Consider the following 16,657-nt stretch of genomic DNA (forward strand, 5'->3'; position numbering starts at 1 on the left):
AAAGGCTAAAAATAGCCCTGAAATCGCGGCGGTCGCGTCCATCGCATACCTTAAGTTAAGGTATGCGATCACCTACGACGGGCGCCGTGCTAGGAAACAAGTACCGAAAAAATAATCCATATTTGAGTCAAATGTGTGATTCTTTAATAATATTGCATGTTAACTTTAATATATTTATATTACATATACATTAGTTAATAAGTGGAAAATAAGAAAATATCCAAACTCATAAATACATTAGAATAAATCTATGAGTTGCGTAGCACCTATACTGTAGATAAGAAGCCCCAGCCTGCTTTTGATCCTTGCATTCATTAGGACTCTATTGAGATGAGAAATAGTTTGCTTCATTTTACTCTTTGGCAAGCACAGTGTAAAAAAATCATGCTAATAATTACCTTACCCAAGGATGAGGATGGATAACTACGCTTGATTGCTTTCAACTCTGTGTGCAGTGTAATGAAATATGGCTGCTCTCAAAAAAAAATATGTGTGTGATGCTGTTTTTGTCCTTCCAATGTTATAGTCAGTGAAACTTTAAAATGTATTTTTATTCAGAATTAACAATGGAATAGCATAATAATTAAATTGAAAATCTTAGTCTAATTACAGTTCCAAAGTACGTCAGAGGGCACTCCTTTTATATTCTCTATAGCTTCACATTTAAATTTACAGGGTTATCAGTGTGTGCTATATGTTGCAAAGAATAATTGCTCATTTTTTTTTAGAACTTGATAAAAATTCATTGTATCCTATGCATGCATAAATAATTCACAAACTCTGGTTCCCAAACTGTGTACCTAGGCACTCTGAGGTGCCTTAGCTTGGTGGTCAAGGACCAATTCAAATTATTTCTGGTCAAGAAAAGTGTTAGTGACCTTCAATCATAATATATGTGGACAAATAGAAGTATGCCACGTAGCTGACCCTAAGGACGATATATAAACAATATTTACTTAATTTATTATTTGTTTCTGAATTTCTAAATAAGAAACATTTGGCCTAGGGGTGGTTTGAAACATTTTTTATGCTCTAAGGTGCAGCAATTCAACAATTTTGAAAACCACTGCACTAAGGGCCTTATTTTGGTTCATTCTTTCTGACAAAATCCTTCTTAGATGGGCAAAACCATGTGCACTGCAGGTGGCGGGGCAGGTGTTACTTGTGCAGAGAGAATTAGATTTGGGTGGGGTTTTACTTCAAAGTGAGATCTATATTGCAGTGTAAAAATAAAGCAGTCAGTATTTTCCCTGCACAGAAACAAAATTACTCACCCAAATCTAATTCTCTCTGCACATGTTACATCTGCCCCCCCCCCCCCTGCAGTGCACATGGTTTTGTCCATCTAAGAAGGATTTTGTCAGAAAGAATGAACCAAAATAAGGCCCTAACTTCCTAAAATGAAAAGATGCACTTTTGTCAAACTCCCTTGGTTCTATTGCCTATCTACCATATACAGAAGGAGCCAGGTTTATCTATCAGGGGTTTTTAATCTCGACGGGGACACGCAAGCGTCTCACAGCCTTGAATGCGGCGCGCAAGCTTCTTTCACACATCCCATTCCCGTTGAACATCACGCAAAGAAGGAAAGCTCTAGTGTGCCAGCCGGATAGATAAACCTGGCACTATCTGTAGCAAAGATGCCAAAATGTCCCAGATCCTCAGCCCTAGGGAGCTGTTTATGTAAAAGCAGCTGCTGGTCTGGCGGTTAAGTTAATCTTATTCAAATTAGACAAATGGAACTGGATTGGTGGAGTTACATGTTCAGGACATGGACAAGTTCGTTGTTTCAGGGATACTGGTTCAATAACTTTTCATAATGACTTAGACCTGCGCTCCACTGCCGAGGAACATATAGGAGTCCCTTTAGTGTAGCATTAGAATACTGTGCAGAATACTGTTATGTTACCAAGCTATTTTTCTCATCATTATTTTAATTCATGAAATCCAACATGCAGTTTGACAATACCCTTACTTCAAATAAGAGCAAATGTGCAGCTCAGCTTTTTTGTATTTAGTTCAACATATCCTACTTTGGATTATCCTGCTTGTCTTTCTTTTCCCCTTATATAGCAAGTGACGGAGATGTTCCCCAAAAATCACTGCTTGTCATATCCAGTGCCTCTTCCAGCTGATGACATCATGAGCTGTTATTTCAGAATTAGGGAGTTCATACTTTTTTCCACCCTTAGTACGCAACAGAAACATAGTTTTCAGCTCTGGCTAAGAGGCATGGCCATACTTCTTCTTGTTACATTAACTGTTAAAGACAATATGATTCAGATCATTCTTGAGGACAGAAATTATTATTATTATTATAATTTTATTTCTAAGGCGCCACCAGTGTTTCGCAGCGCCGTACAAATGAACAATACAGGGAAACAAAACTTGGCATAACATTGAATAAATAACAAAAATAGAGTACAAATAAAGAGAGCGCCACAGTACAATACACATTACAGTTTAAATATAAGTAGTGAGGACTCAATCAACATACAATTAGAGGCTTGAGGCCAATGATGGAGATAAGTATGCAGACGAAGATGGCCACTGAGTGTTTGAGTATAGGAGAGCTGTGAGTGAAATGTGAAGAGAAGTGGGCTTTGATAACAAGAGGGAAGAGGGACCTGCTCAGAGGAGCTTACAATCTAGTAGGTGGTGGCTAGATAGCAGGATGTAAACAGGCAAGGGGTAAGAAATGACCAGGAAGGCATGCATACATTACTTTTGAGGTACATGTAAGGTGCTTATCCAAAAAAAGACATTGTCCTGTAACTAATGTGTATATTACTATAATGAACTCATTCCTCCAATAACCCAACTATGGTAAACAAAGTACATACAAAAAGCCTAATTTTTATTAAACATATGAGACTTGAAACAGAGTTGGGTGCATGTGCTGCTACTGGTATGTAGAGAGAATGCAGAGTTCTATGTATCTGGCAGTGCAATTAATGGTCATCATTACCCTCTTTCCTCCATGGGTCTAACCAATACAATTCATTTATTGAAAATATTTGTAAAATAGTTAATGTCAGTATCAGATACATTTATTTGTAAGATTTAGTTTACAGATGACTAAATTAAATACTGTAGTAAAATCATTTAATAATATTTTATTTCTTTTTATTGTCATTTTAATACAGTTGAACATATTGTAGATTAATAATGGCAAGAAGATCATATTACAAATAAAGGGTAATGCTGTTTACCGTTTGTTTGTATCCCTAGCAATCAAATGACGATTTATTATACCCTGTGGAAATATACTTTGGAAGATAAAATTGTGCAATTGGTTGACTAACTGCTTAAGTCATCAGTAAATTACAGTAACACATGTACAGTATAGTGAGCAAACAATGCTCTAGGCAGGTGGACCGCAGTGGTGTAATAAAGTACGTCCTGGATAATAAAATAAATTGGCCTATGACAAAAGTAAAATTACATATAACAATAAAAAAAGCAATGAACTGAAGACACATACAGTACATTCTACATACATATTTCAGGAATTTATGGCATTATTATAAGGAGTAAACCTGATTCAAATTTGCAGTGTCAAGACTGTACATTATACTATATGTTGAAGCCAAATGTTATAGCTAGCAAACTCAATCATACATTGACTTGTCTAGAATATTGCCAAAGAAGGAGTTATAACAAAAGTACAAACATAATCCTGTTTACATGTGAATGGAAAGTGATATTATTTAATAATGCTTGAGTTTCTGCAAATATAGCTCACCTATCCTATATATATAGCAATCCCTGGTCAATGTGATTCCCTATGCAAAATTTTTGCTGATTCCCAGTGTCGGGCTGAGCAACAGTGGTACAGGGAAAACCCATAGTGGCACCTACCTAGGGCCCCACTTCCTTTAGGGATCACATTTCAGACTGCACACTTGAATTATACATTATAGATGTTACCTTTTACTGCGCACAAATCTGGTTTATTCTCTGCAGTTCATTGCTTTTATTAATCTGGTACATTATGCACTAACCATACTTACTATATATATCTTTCTCAAGGGGCCCAGACCATGTATTCTCTGAGGGTTAACAAGTAACAAGCCACTGTGATGGTTGGTCACACCCCATCTGTATACTGGCCACATAACTAAACATGGTCCCCTAACACTTTATCCCCCGGTGTTACTTCATATCCCAATCAAAAATTGCTGGTGCCCCCTAGCATTGCTTATTTATGTTTCATCACACAGTAGTGTCCCTTATTCACAGAATGCCAGTCAGTAGTACCCCCTTTACCTTCTACATGTTACACTCCCTGTGGTAGATGTATGGTTCAACGATATGGGGAGAAGTGGTATAATTCTAGGAGGTATATAACCTTTACTCCTACCCTTCATATTGTATTATAAATAACCCCAAATTACCAATACTATCCTCATCAATATAAAACATTGCACATAATGCCGTACCATTATCAGTAGTGCCCACCATATATATTATAACGAAGACCCTACCCTTACCAATAGTACCAACCCCATGTACTCCCAGGGGTAAATTTACTAAAATGGGAGTTCTATTGAAGATGGGATGTTGTCTTTAGAAACCAAACTGGATCTTCTACTTTTTTTATTACATTCTAGAAGATAAAATACAGAATCTGATGGTTGCCCTGAGCAACATTCCATCTACAACAGAATGCACGGTTTCATAAATACCCCCCCCCCCCCCTCAATCTCAGTTGATGGAGGGATCCTGACAGCAATGAATAAAGAGGAGAGGGGCAGACGCCTCAAGGTGATACTAGGAGAAAGGGTGAAACAACAGGCAAAGAGTGGGGTGGAGCAGCTAATAGATTAGAGGTAGGGGACCAGAGGATGGATTGTACAACTGAGGTAAGATAGACTGAAGGATGGAGAAGACATCTGAGAGGGAGGGATAAAGGAGCGGAAAAGTGAGAAGCAGTGAACCATAGAGAGGTTAGGATAGTGGAAGAAAGGAGGAGAGGGGCAGGACAAAGAAAGCTGCTTAATGGTGATTGGTACCAAGGGAGAGTCCAGTTGCCAGGAGCTTGACAAGAAGAGCAGAGCAATGGTCCAAATGGAAGGGCAGGACTCATGGCACAGTAACAGAGTTCTAGTGACACTCCCAGACTGCAAGTTACAATATTAATTGTATCACAAAAAACAACAGGATTTAACGCATACAGAAAAGGGGGATGTTTATACCTAAGCAATAAGCATGGTTTAAATGTCTGGATTATTCTGAGCATTAAGGGAATTATTAGGCCAGTATTCAATGCCTCAGATTCGCCGTTTTTTTCAGTGAATCTGGCAATTCCCTGGTTGAATGGCGAATTTTCTGTTAGAAAAAACAATTCGCCATATTCTATGGAGGCAATTCGCCATAAATGAACCACGAATGTCTGCCGATTCGCCGAAAATGATTCTCCACAATTCGCCTGTGATTTTCAATGGGGTTTTCAGTGGAATTCGCCGACAGTGTATTCAATGCTCAATTCGAGTGCTGCATTCTCCATTGAAATTCGCCATGAGTCTCCGTTTAGCATTCGTCATCTTTTTTAGGTGAACTGTAAAGTGTTCTTTTAAATTAAAGCGTTTTAATTTATTTTTTTGGTGTTAAAAAATCAGAATATTTTTTCTATGAAAGGGCATGCTATTTTTATTCATATACTTGCAGCACATGAATATATTTTCAATTTTTTTTTTTTTTTTAAACAATATTTTTTTTTATTTTTTTTTACACATTCGCCAGCAGGGGGCCGGGAGCCGGAGCCGCTCATTAATATTCATATATTCACTGCACACTGGTCCCGATCATTACATAGGCACGATCGGGACCAGTGAGTGCAGCGGCTCCGACCCCAGCAGCACCCAGCAGCACCCTGCCCTTCTGCTGGGGGTGAGGTGAGGGGAGGGAGGAGAGGGGACGGGAGGGGGGAGAGATATGCGGCTCCAGCAGTAGCAGACCTCTTGATGTCAGCGCTGGGGCTGCCGGAGGACTGCTGCTGCAGGCTGTGCGGGGGGGGGGGGAGGAAAGGGGGATTCGCCTCAGGGATTCGTCCGCCTGCCGCCTGCCCCCCTCACTCATGCCGGGAGCCCCCACAGGGACTCAGCAGCAGCAGGCCTTTAGCTCCGGCAGCCACAGCACGGTGATGTCAGCGCTGGGGCTGCCGGAGCTGGAGGACTGCTGCTGCGGGCTGTGCGCGCTGGGGGGGGGGGTGGGGGGGTGGTGGGGGGGGGGATCGCCACTACCATTCCCCACTACCATTCGCCTGTATTCGAAGTCAGGGGCAGCGAGCCCCTGATGCATTGAATAGTGTGGGCTGGGGGAGCCACACGAATTCAAGATCAGCGATATTTGCTGGTGAGCGCACAGCGAATCCAAAACAGGATTCGCTACCTTGCGCTCGCCAGAGCATTGAATACCTGCCTTAGTCTTAAGCAAGTTTACTGTACCTTTCGTAAAAAAAAACTTTTATGATGCTATATAGTAGTTAAGAAACTGGTGATATGAGGCAATGAGGGATACATTTACTAGGAGGAAGAAAGATAGATATGTCTGTCCTTAATGAAGATTTGAAATACAACTTGTGAAATCATGCAACAAACCAACAGAACAGACAAGAGGAGATGTATGTTTCATGTGGTTTGAAACAATGAATGTCCTGTTAGCAAATTATCAGCAGAATAAAGAAACAATTGTTATTATGAATAATATTTTTTAATATTAAGTGCATTTGTTTAAATACTGTATTTAACTAAATTGATTTCCCTATAATATAGCATGTTTTGTATTTCAGACCTACCCTGAGATTGCAACAAGATGCTACCTGGTAGCACGTAAGTTCAAATATTGTACGGTTTTACTTGATTTGTTTAATATTTCCCTTTAATGATTCCAAAGTCACAATGATTTCAAAATGTACAACTAAAGTTATATTTAAATATCAAATTTAAAGCATATAAAAAACAGGACACTTAAATGGCTTTACATTTTGTTACCACTATCAGATCTTTTTTAATCTAAATCATACTGTATAGATAGTTTACTCAGTACTCTATACCTGCAAATATGATAAAAGTTCCTATCCTCTGGGAGAATATCTGATCAATGTAAACCTATACACACAGGGATTTATTTTTTAGCTCAGTGTGGATTTCTCCTATGGGATTGGAAGCATGTTGAGAGCAGTTTTAAATCCGTCATCTCGATCCTGACTATTTGCAGGAGTTTTTGAAGCCTTTTAGCAGCTAACGCTCTTGCAGACACACTATACAATTATTAGGTAGATCATATGGTTATGGGCTGTTCGCCACCATCATTTTATAGTGTGTACCTACAGTAGCGTAAAGGTGTAATAGAAGCTAAGCCAGTCAGACTAAATTAAATGTAAAGGTTATATTTACTAAAGGTTGATTTTAATCGATGTTAAACTATTTAAGATCAATTAAAATAAACTGATGTTGGGCTTCCAATGCTAAAACACACATTTACTAACATCTAAATTATAATATTCAAAAAATCTGTTATTAAATGGGTGTTTTAACCGAAACTGTTTTAACTGAATGCCCAAGATCAATTTTAATTAATTTGAAATCTTTCAAAATCTATTAAATCCTTAGTAAATATACCCTTAATAGTGGTACGTCTGGATTTGACACTCACACTTCAATGTGCAAGTCTCTGTCAGTTCATGTAGTAGTTTATGTACTAGTAAAATACACCATCATTTTGCAGGCTTACTGGCCTTACTGGCCTCAGCAGTAGCTCAAGACTGGTAACAAAAGCATCTACTATAATTTGGGATATTGTTTTAATAAAGAAAAGGTATATAACTGAAAAAAGTTAATTGGTATGAAAGATTAGTCCTATTTGTTAGAATATAATAGACACTTGAGAACCTACTGTATGCTGACAGCATTGTACCATACGGTAAGTTGTCTAGAAGTCTCAATTACTCTCTCTATGAAATTGTACTCATAGAGCTGTGTTTGTTACTCATGACATGTCCATATAAATGGAATACAGTTGCTACAGACAGTAGTGCAACACCTGTGAGTAGGTAAGCACATACAGTGTAACCTCTTTTCTATGTAGTCAGCATGCAGTGAAATTATTAATGTCCTGTGAGCAACACTTGAACTCTACACACTGTGATAAGCAGACTTACGGTACCTAAATGCCATGTTCATGTAAATCTCTGATGTTTTTATAATTTAATTTGCTCAGATGTTGCATCTGCCACATGGGAATTAGAACAGGGGTGTGGCTTAACATAAATGGCAGTGCCATTGTGTGACTTCATAAAAGGGGGCATTGCAGTGGGTGTGGGATCATATCATTATAGTCGTGTACTTCACTGTGCACAGCATTGCACAGCAGGGACATTTTTATGATTTGAGGTTAATCGCATCATCACACACCAGGTGACCTCAGGTTCAGCTCACTTCACCCGAGTACATGCACTCTGTATGTGAGGATCATGTTCTCTGATGTCGCTCATAGTGCCCCAAAATCTGCAACAAAATTGACATGCTTCTGACATGGGGGGGGGGGGGGGGACAGACAGCATTTAAGAAATCTGGGGGGTGATGACAACAATTTCTGGTTAAGCTGAAGCCAGTGGTTGCTTCCTTGGATGCAGCATCACTGACTCATGCTGTGTGATTTCACTGATCATACTGAATATCCCCCATTTTTCACAAATGTCCAATGGTCATGCAATTCATCCTTCTATGTCTCAGGGAAGCCTATAGTGGGTGTATTTTAACTGAAGCCAAATTTTGCATATTTAATCACAGCAGCTGCTTACAAAGCCTATTACATACACATAATGGAACCCTTATATAGCAGTGCTTACATAACATTGGTCAATATGCAAAGCAGAGCAGCATGGGAAATTTCCAAAAAGATCCAAGTGTAATGTCAAAACCACTATCACTATTACATTCACAAATCAGTGAAATGTAACTTTTAAAGCAACTGTTGGTCAATTGACCCATTGATGTTGCACAGAATACAGAGCAACAATTCACTTGACATGAAATAGATTTATTTACAGTATTTAACCAGCATCACAAACAGATCATCTATGTTGCATGTGCTCCAATAAAAAATGAAGCAATTTGGCTGTACCAATAATGGATGTATTGTAGGCTCCTTACTTAAATATGGACCTTGTCTGGGATGCGCATGGTGAATAAAAGACTCACCATCAAATTGAAAGAATTGAAGAATCCCCAGTGAAAGGTACAGTAGATTGGCGGCCATAGGCAAAGGAGATGATCACCTATATTATCTCAACACCACAATACAACAGGTGATATGGAATTACATCTGAATGTGACAAGGACACATGAGCACAGAAACACAAAAAGCAATTATGAAATACAAAAGCAGAACCTCGCACTATAATCCTGTCCAGCAATTACAGTATGATGTGCAATTATTGCATAAAAGCTAAAGCAACAAATCCAAAAATAAACTAAAACAGAATCTTAATGCAAAGTAATCTCATATACATTTGGCCGGATTTATGTTTGTAAGTAAAGCAAAAAAGCAATCAACTGAGCAAAATAAAAATGATGATAATAATAATAATAATAATAATAATAATATTATTTATATAGCACTTTTCTCCCAATAGGACTCAATGTGCTTTACATCTGCCTTTACAGCACAAAAAAAAAGAAACAAGCTTAACAGTGGATATTAGTGAAACGCTTAAAAAACAAGAAAGTCTTGAGTCTATTTTTTTAGGATTCAACAGTGGGCACCTTTTACACTGTATAGGGAAGAGAGTCGGGTTACAAAGCTGAAAGCTCCACCCCCAGATGAGTTCAGACAGATTCTAGGTACAGTTAATACTGTAGTTCATCTTCTGCAGATACAGGCAGCCAGAAGAGGGAGTAGAGAAATGGTGTTATGTGGCTGGAGAGGGGCTGGTTGGTTACTAGCAAAAGTCACTAGTACAATAAGAGGCGCAGCTGTATTCAGTATAATAATTCAATAATAACAATGTTTTAAATAACAATAACACATTTATTAAAATCTAAATCCATAAAAGGCATAATTAGCAGTTTTTAGAAGTGTACTTCATCATTAAATGTAAACAGACAATTCAAGAAAAAACCAAGGCTGGCACCTTTTTAGTAAGAAATATGAGGCTTAAAAATGGCTCAGTTTAGAATCAGGTACTATATTTCATATATTTCTTAAGTTTTCTTTGAGGTTAGACTTCTCATAATTACCAGTCCTGCATTAAGAAGATATTCTAGTGGCTGTTTAATATACACCTTTCCAGGTGGAGAGTTATAGTCCCTCTTATTACCAGAGATGCGCTCCGGATAATGGCCCTTATTTAGATCTGATCACAGTACAAATTTGTTCTCAAAATGGGCAAAACCATGTGCACTGCAGGTGGGGCAGATGTAACATGTGCAGCGAGAGTTACATTTGGGTGGGGTGTGTTGAAACTGAAATCTAAATTGCAGTGTAAAAATAATGCAGCCAGGATATACCCTGCACAGAAACAAAATAAGTCACACATATGTTTTAAATGAAAGTGTTATGACCCATACACACTAAGCGATCCTGAGTGATCCTGGCTGAGGCCGATATTGAGTGTACCACTGAACGATGTTGGTTAACGATATCATTCAGTAAAGTAACTAGGACCCAATGAGCATTCAGGCAGTTGATAAAGCTATCAAAACACGTCAGTAGACTCCAGCTGCAAGCCCTCCTTACTGCACACATCAACTATTTTGGTCTGAACCAGCCTTGAAACCCAGGGACTTTGGAATCGACCAATCACTACAGCCACGCCACCAAGCATTTGCAGACTAACAAGTGGCTCAAAACAACTATTCTCTAGTGGAAACGAGACTCGGTCTCATGTAGTGTGATCAGAAATGACTGAGACCCCTATCTCCGTAAGGCGTTGGTAGCTATCACTTCTCCCTGCATTGAGGTTAAGCTACCTCATCCCTAGGCACTATAGGAATGGACACTATGGGCCTTATTCTAGTTCACACTTTCTGACAAAATCCTTCTGGACAAAACCATGTGCACTGCAGGGGGGAAGATGTAAAATGTGCAGAGAGAATTCAATTTGGGTGAGTTATTTTGTTTCTGTGCAGGGTAAATACTGACTGCTTTATATTTACACTGCAATATAGATATCACTTTGAAGTAAAACCCCACCCAAATCTAATTCTCTCTGCACAAGTAACATCTGCCCCACCTGCAGTCTCATATGGTTTTGTCCATCTAAGAAGGATTTTGTCAGAAAGAGTGAACTAGAATAAGGCCCTATATTTGCAAATGTGAATACTTTACTGATCATTACTGATCATTAGATATTATGCAATTGCATTTACTTTTAATTGTCTCTTACTTGGATTTATGTATGTTTGTTATATCAAAAAATTGTGAAGTCAATCCAATTGTAGTTTTAAAAACATTTTTTAATATTATTTGGTAGCGCTGCTTTGCCCAATTCCTTTCGTTGGTGATACAGTGTAGCTAAATTGACCAGTATGTTCAGCAGATGAGAAGGGTCATTAATGATGAGTGGGATTGTGCATCGTTAACAATATAGAGAGTGTACACACTAAAGGATATTTTAAAAGATATCACTCATATGGCCTTTTCTGGGCAATGTCTTTTACAATATCCTCTAGTGTCCATTGGCCTTTACACAATTGGCATGGTTAATCAGAACAAAGGCCTTTTGTTTGGGAAATACTGTACATCAAATGATCAAATGCTATTAAGAAAAATAGCTTACACAGATTTATAAAAGCTTAGAGAGAGATAAAGTGGTGAAAAAGTAAGTGCTAACCAATTAGCTGTTAACTGTCATTTTAAAGACTAGGCCGTGGTGAGAGATATAGGGGAGATAAATAAAGATACTGGTGTCACACGCTTGGTCTTCCTACAGGAAGGGGGAGGAAGACCAAGCGTGTGACACCAGTATCTTCCTGTGACAGCTGGCAGGAGGGGGAGTGACAGCTGCTCAGCACTGAGCGTAACTATGCGGACTTGCCTGTATACATAAATAGTGTAACGTGACATTATCTGCGGTGACGTGGTGACGCAGCGTGGTCCGGGAAACCAGGCTGACGAGTGCAGTGCGCCGCCTCTTGCATGCTGTACATGGTGATATACTTTGTACCCATGCGCAATTGTGTTATTTGATAATAACACATGCATTTATGTGAGTGTTCATTTGTTTTCAGTAAACAATTTTTTTTTTAAAACCTTATATGCTACACTATGGTGCGCCTCCTTTTTCTTTTCTAACACATTCTACAGATTGGGCTGAGTTGGAAGGGCCCGTTTATAGGAGAGCCACACAAGTCTGAATATATAAAAATATCCTGGACAATATTGCCTACATACATCAGCGCTTTAAGGACACTTTTCTGTTTGTATATATATATATATATATATATATATATATATATATATATATATATATATATATATATATATAAAAAAAAGTTTTGTATAAAGAGCACTCACCAGTCTTCCAACTTAGATGCAGGAAGATATGGTGAGTGCTCTTTATACAAAACTTTATATTTGGCTGCACCCCTGGGACTGCAAGCCTGAGTTTGGCACCCCAGCTGTTGAAACTTGAAGATTGAGTGTGCCAGTTCTATGAGTTCATATATATATATATATATATATATATATATATATATATATATATATATATATATATATATATATATGCTGTATATATATATATATATATATATATATATGCTGTATATATATATATATATATATATATGCTGTGTGTATATATATATATATATATATATATATCAAAAATCTATTTCATTTGAATTTATGATTGAAGACAATTTCAATTATTAAGGGAGTGTGTAAACTGCTGTGCAAACGGATTCATCGTTATTTGGAAATTTAGTTATTGAGCTCAGATGGAGCAATTAATATGTATGTTTTTACTGGAAGAGAGTAAAAAATGACCAATGTGAAAAATATTGAATTTATTAATATACATAATATTCTTGCTTATAAGCTACAGTAGGGCATACTATTTTACTACTACTACTATTTTTTTTTTGCGGCAAAACTTTAGATCGTTATTCCATTTGCTTACATCTCAGTTACAAATAAGAAATAAACTTAACCTCATGGAAGTCATTTACTTAAAAAAAGGATTTATGTTATAAGGTAATGTATCAACAATAAGTAGAATTAACACACATGAATATTTTACATTTGACCTTCCATAGATTAAGATGCTGTGGATTAGTTATACATTTAAAATAATGGATTTATTTTATTAACTAAATAAATCCAATGGCACACAAAAACATTGATCAAATACAGAAATCTAAAATAATCTTCTTGTGTATATAAAAGTAATAGTGAAATTCAATATTTCTATTCAAACAAAGAGTCTAGTAGACATATTTACAAAAGGCCTTATGATGTTTGCTGTCTTTGCAGAAGAAAACATTTATAAGGTGTCAGAAGGTCTCCAGGGGATTGATGCTATTCAGATACTGTCCTTCATTTGAACTTCAAACAACTCTTCTACATAAGGGGTTTTAATGGGTTTGGTAAATTAAAACCATTTTCATTTGCCTTGTTATATAAAGAATTTACTTTAGGGAAACAAAGCAGTTAGCATAGGAAAGGCAATTATAAATCAGGTTTCCAGAAGCTAAGACTAAATGCTCATTGACATCTAAAGGTGCGTACACACGGTTCAATTCCGTTTTCGATTTAATTTCCATTAGATATGGACTATTCGACCTGCTATGAAGTTTTTTCTACTCCTTTTCCATTTCCACTATTTTCGATTCAATTTTTCATTCGATGTGCATTCAATGTGCATTAGATTTGGTATCAGATTTGCTATTAGATCAACACTGGCTTCAGACAGGAGATGGTCATTGAATCGAATTCTGCAGAGAACACATTAGATTTGCACTATCTACATTAGATTTTCACTATCTACAATAGATTTTCACTATCTACATTAGATTTGCATTATCTACTATTTGGTTGATTGGCTGCCACGGTCAATTTTTCTATTCGATTTACAGTACATGGGAGCGCGCATTTGGGATCGAATCTGCATCGAATGTAGAAAAATGTTGCCCATTCGATTTTCTCACCATGTGTGTGCTCTAAAAGATGATACACATGATAGAGCAGTTGTTTTTATCACATTCATCAGTACAAAAATAGAGATAGATAGATAGATCACTTTGCATAGGTGGATACAGTAGATATGAGGATCGATAGATGGATTGGTATATAGATTGATAACATAGTTCTTGACATTAAACACAACTAACTGTTAAGTGCCTTTTTTTACAAAGAATGCCATATGCAATTGTATATCCCATTGATACTAGGATTGTTACAAGACAATGACAAAATTGTACCTATCCATTCTAACATCTATGATTTTTCTCTCTTTCCCTACTGGGATCCATAAGCCATTGTTGAAGCATTTGAAGATTGATTTTTTTTTTCCTGAAAAAAAAAAACATGTTCCAGCTCCACTCTGTCTTGTAGATTACTATTCCAATAAAACTTAAAAACTTTGGTACTTGTGTGGTTTCACAGCGGCAGCTCTACACTACATTTTCAACGTATCCTAAGATACGTTGTCAGCATATCCGGTGCCGTGAAACTACACATGGGATCAGGGAGAGCAGGGTGGTGGGTGTTTTGTTTTATACTTACTGTCCTCCGGGCGTCGATCCCCGCGGGTGATGGTCACTCCCCGGCGGCAGCTTTCAGTCCCCCTCCTCCGGCAGTCACTCCGAGCGCCAGTAATGTACGTAATTCAGCACATTGCTGCTGGGGGGAGCATCACATGGCTTCCCAACTCCCCCAGGGGCACTACGCTAATTGCGTACATTGTCCGCTGCCAGTGCCAGAGGAGGGGGACTGAACGATGGTGCAGAGGCGTGACTGCCGGAGGAGGGGGACTGAACGCTGCCCATCGGTGGATCGCGGGGACCCAGTGGACGCGGTGGCCGGGCCGTAGGAGGGTAAGTATAATGCACAACACACACACATTTCTCCCACTATCCACATCATATCCCCACTATCCACGTCGGCATGGAGTTGATTTTATAAAGTGAGGCGAGCGCAGCGAGCCACCGAGCTTGAAGCATGCGCTGCGCTAGCCACACTTTATAAAGTCAACTCAACGCCGATGTGGATACTGGGGGTATGACGTGGATAGTGGGGATATTAACCACTGTGTAGTTTCAGGGCTCCCGAAGCACTTACGTAGTTTACATAGGCAGCATAGTGCTGTATTGGTATTCTCAATAAAGCACTACATAAACTAAGTAACTGCAGCCATGAAACTACACAAGTACCAAAACTTCTATAGTGGTTTGTATATATTAATTTCAGAAAATGTTACTTATTTGGAAACCTTTTAAACCTCCTCCAGTCAAGTTTATTCAGGTAACATTTGCCATTTATGTTAACTCATTTCTCATATTAACACTGCATTGCCTAGGTATGCAGACACCGGGGGTGATTCTGGTTGGTTTGCAAAAGCAAACTCCTTTAATGGACAAAGCCATGTGCACTGCAGATGGGGCTAATGTAACATGTGCAGAGAGAGTTACATTTGGTTATCTGTGCAGAGTAAATACCGGCTGCTTTATTCTGACACTGCAATTTAGATTTCAGATTGAACTCCATCCAAATCAAACTTTCTCTGCACATATTACATCTGCCCCACCTGCAGTGCACATGGTTTTGTCCATGAAAGAAGGAGTTTTCTTTTGCAAACCAATCAGACTCACTTCCAATGTCTGCATACCTAGATAATGCAAAGTTTGTATTGCAACAATTGGAATGCTATATATATGCTTATATAATGTTGAAGGTCGGCAGGCTGAAAAGGTCAACACACGCATTAGGTCGACATTGGGAAGGTCGACAGTCAAAAAATGGACATGGGTTTTTCACTACAGAAAGCCACTCATGGTGCCGACAGCTGTTTCAGTGCATGTTCACACACCTTGCCGCTAATAAGCGAGCACCAGAAGCGACCTTGTTGTAAACAAAAGTACATTAGGAATCTGGGCACACAGATTATATAAACAAAGGACCTAGCTGCAATATGCAGGCGGCCCGCAGGAATCACGATTCCCAGAGTAAGTGACAGGAGATGCAGCTTGCTGTAGTGGATTTCAATTACAGGTGTGGAAACTCCAAACTGGGAACTCAGAAAGTGAATGCAGGCTGAGGTATGCTGAAGACAGGCGTCTGAGCTGCAGACACACGGGTAGGAACTCAGGCTAGAAAAATGCACCAAGGAACTGTACAATAGTCCTATTGTACACATGTTACCTATGACAACAAGATCAACTTAATAAACAAGAAATTGGACAAATTGTCTCCATTTGCTTCACTTGACAGCGGATCATTAATTTATGGACATTGTTTAAAAAGTATAGGCGCCACACCACAATTGTATTTCATATTGTCTGTTTTGGTCCCTTAACCCTCGGGGAACACTGTGGTGAGGCAGCCAATCTTATCTGATTATAATTGACCTATAATTTAAGCGCATGGTGGATTATTGGATAATATATATTTAGATATTCATATACAGATGTAGCATGCAACATCTTTGCCC

The 16,657-nt window shown here is 38.3% G+C and overlaps 1 protein-coding gene across 33 annotated transcripts in view; it reads left to right on the plus strand.

Moving 5' to 3' along the window:
* The window catches only part of PTPRD (protein tyrosine phosphatase receptor type D), a 1,589,668-nt gene that overhangs the window by 672,314 nt on the left and 900,697 nt on the right, over window positions 1-16,657 (plus strand). For all 33 annotated transcript variants that reach the window (XM_083185941.1, XM_083185944.1, XM_083185945.1 and 30 more), the window contains exon 6: window positions 6,794-6,833. The gene's annotated coding sequence lies outside the window, so the exon portion shown is untranslated. The remainder of the gene's footprint in view (window positions 1-6,793; window positions 6,834-16,657) is intronic.

The sequence above is a fragment of the Crinia signifera genome, chromosome 1 (assembly GCF_055691185.1).
Source record: "Crinia signifera chromosome 1, ASM5569118v1, whole genome shotgun sequence".
Classification (NCBI taxonomy): domain Eukaryota; kingdom Metazoa; phylum Chordata; class Amphibia; order Anura; family Myobatrachidae; genus Crinia; species Crinia signifera.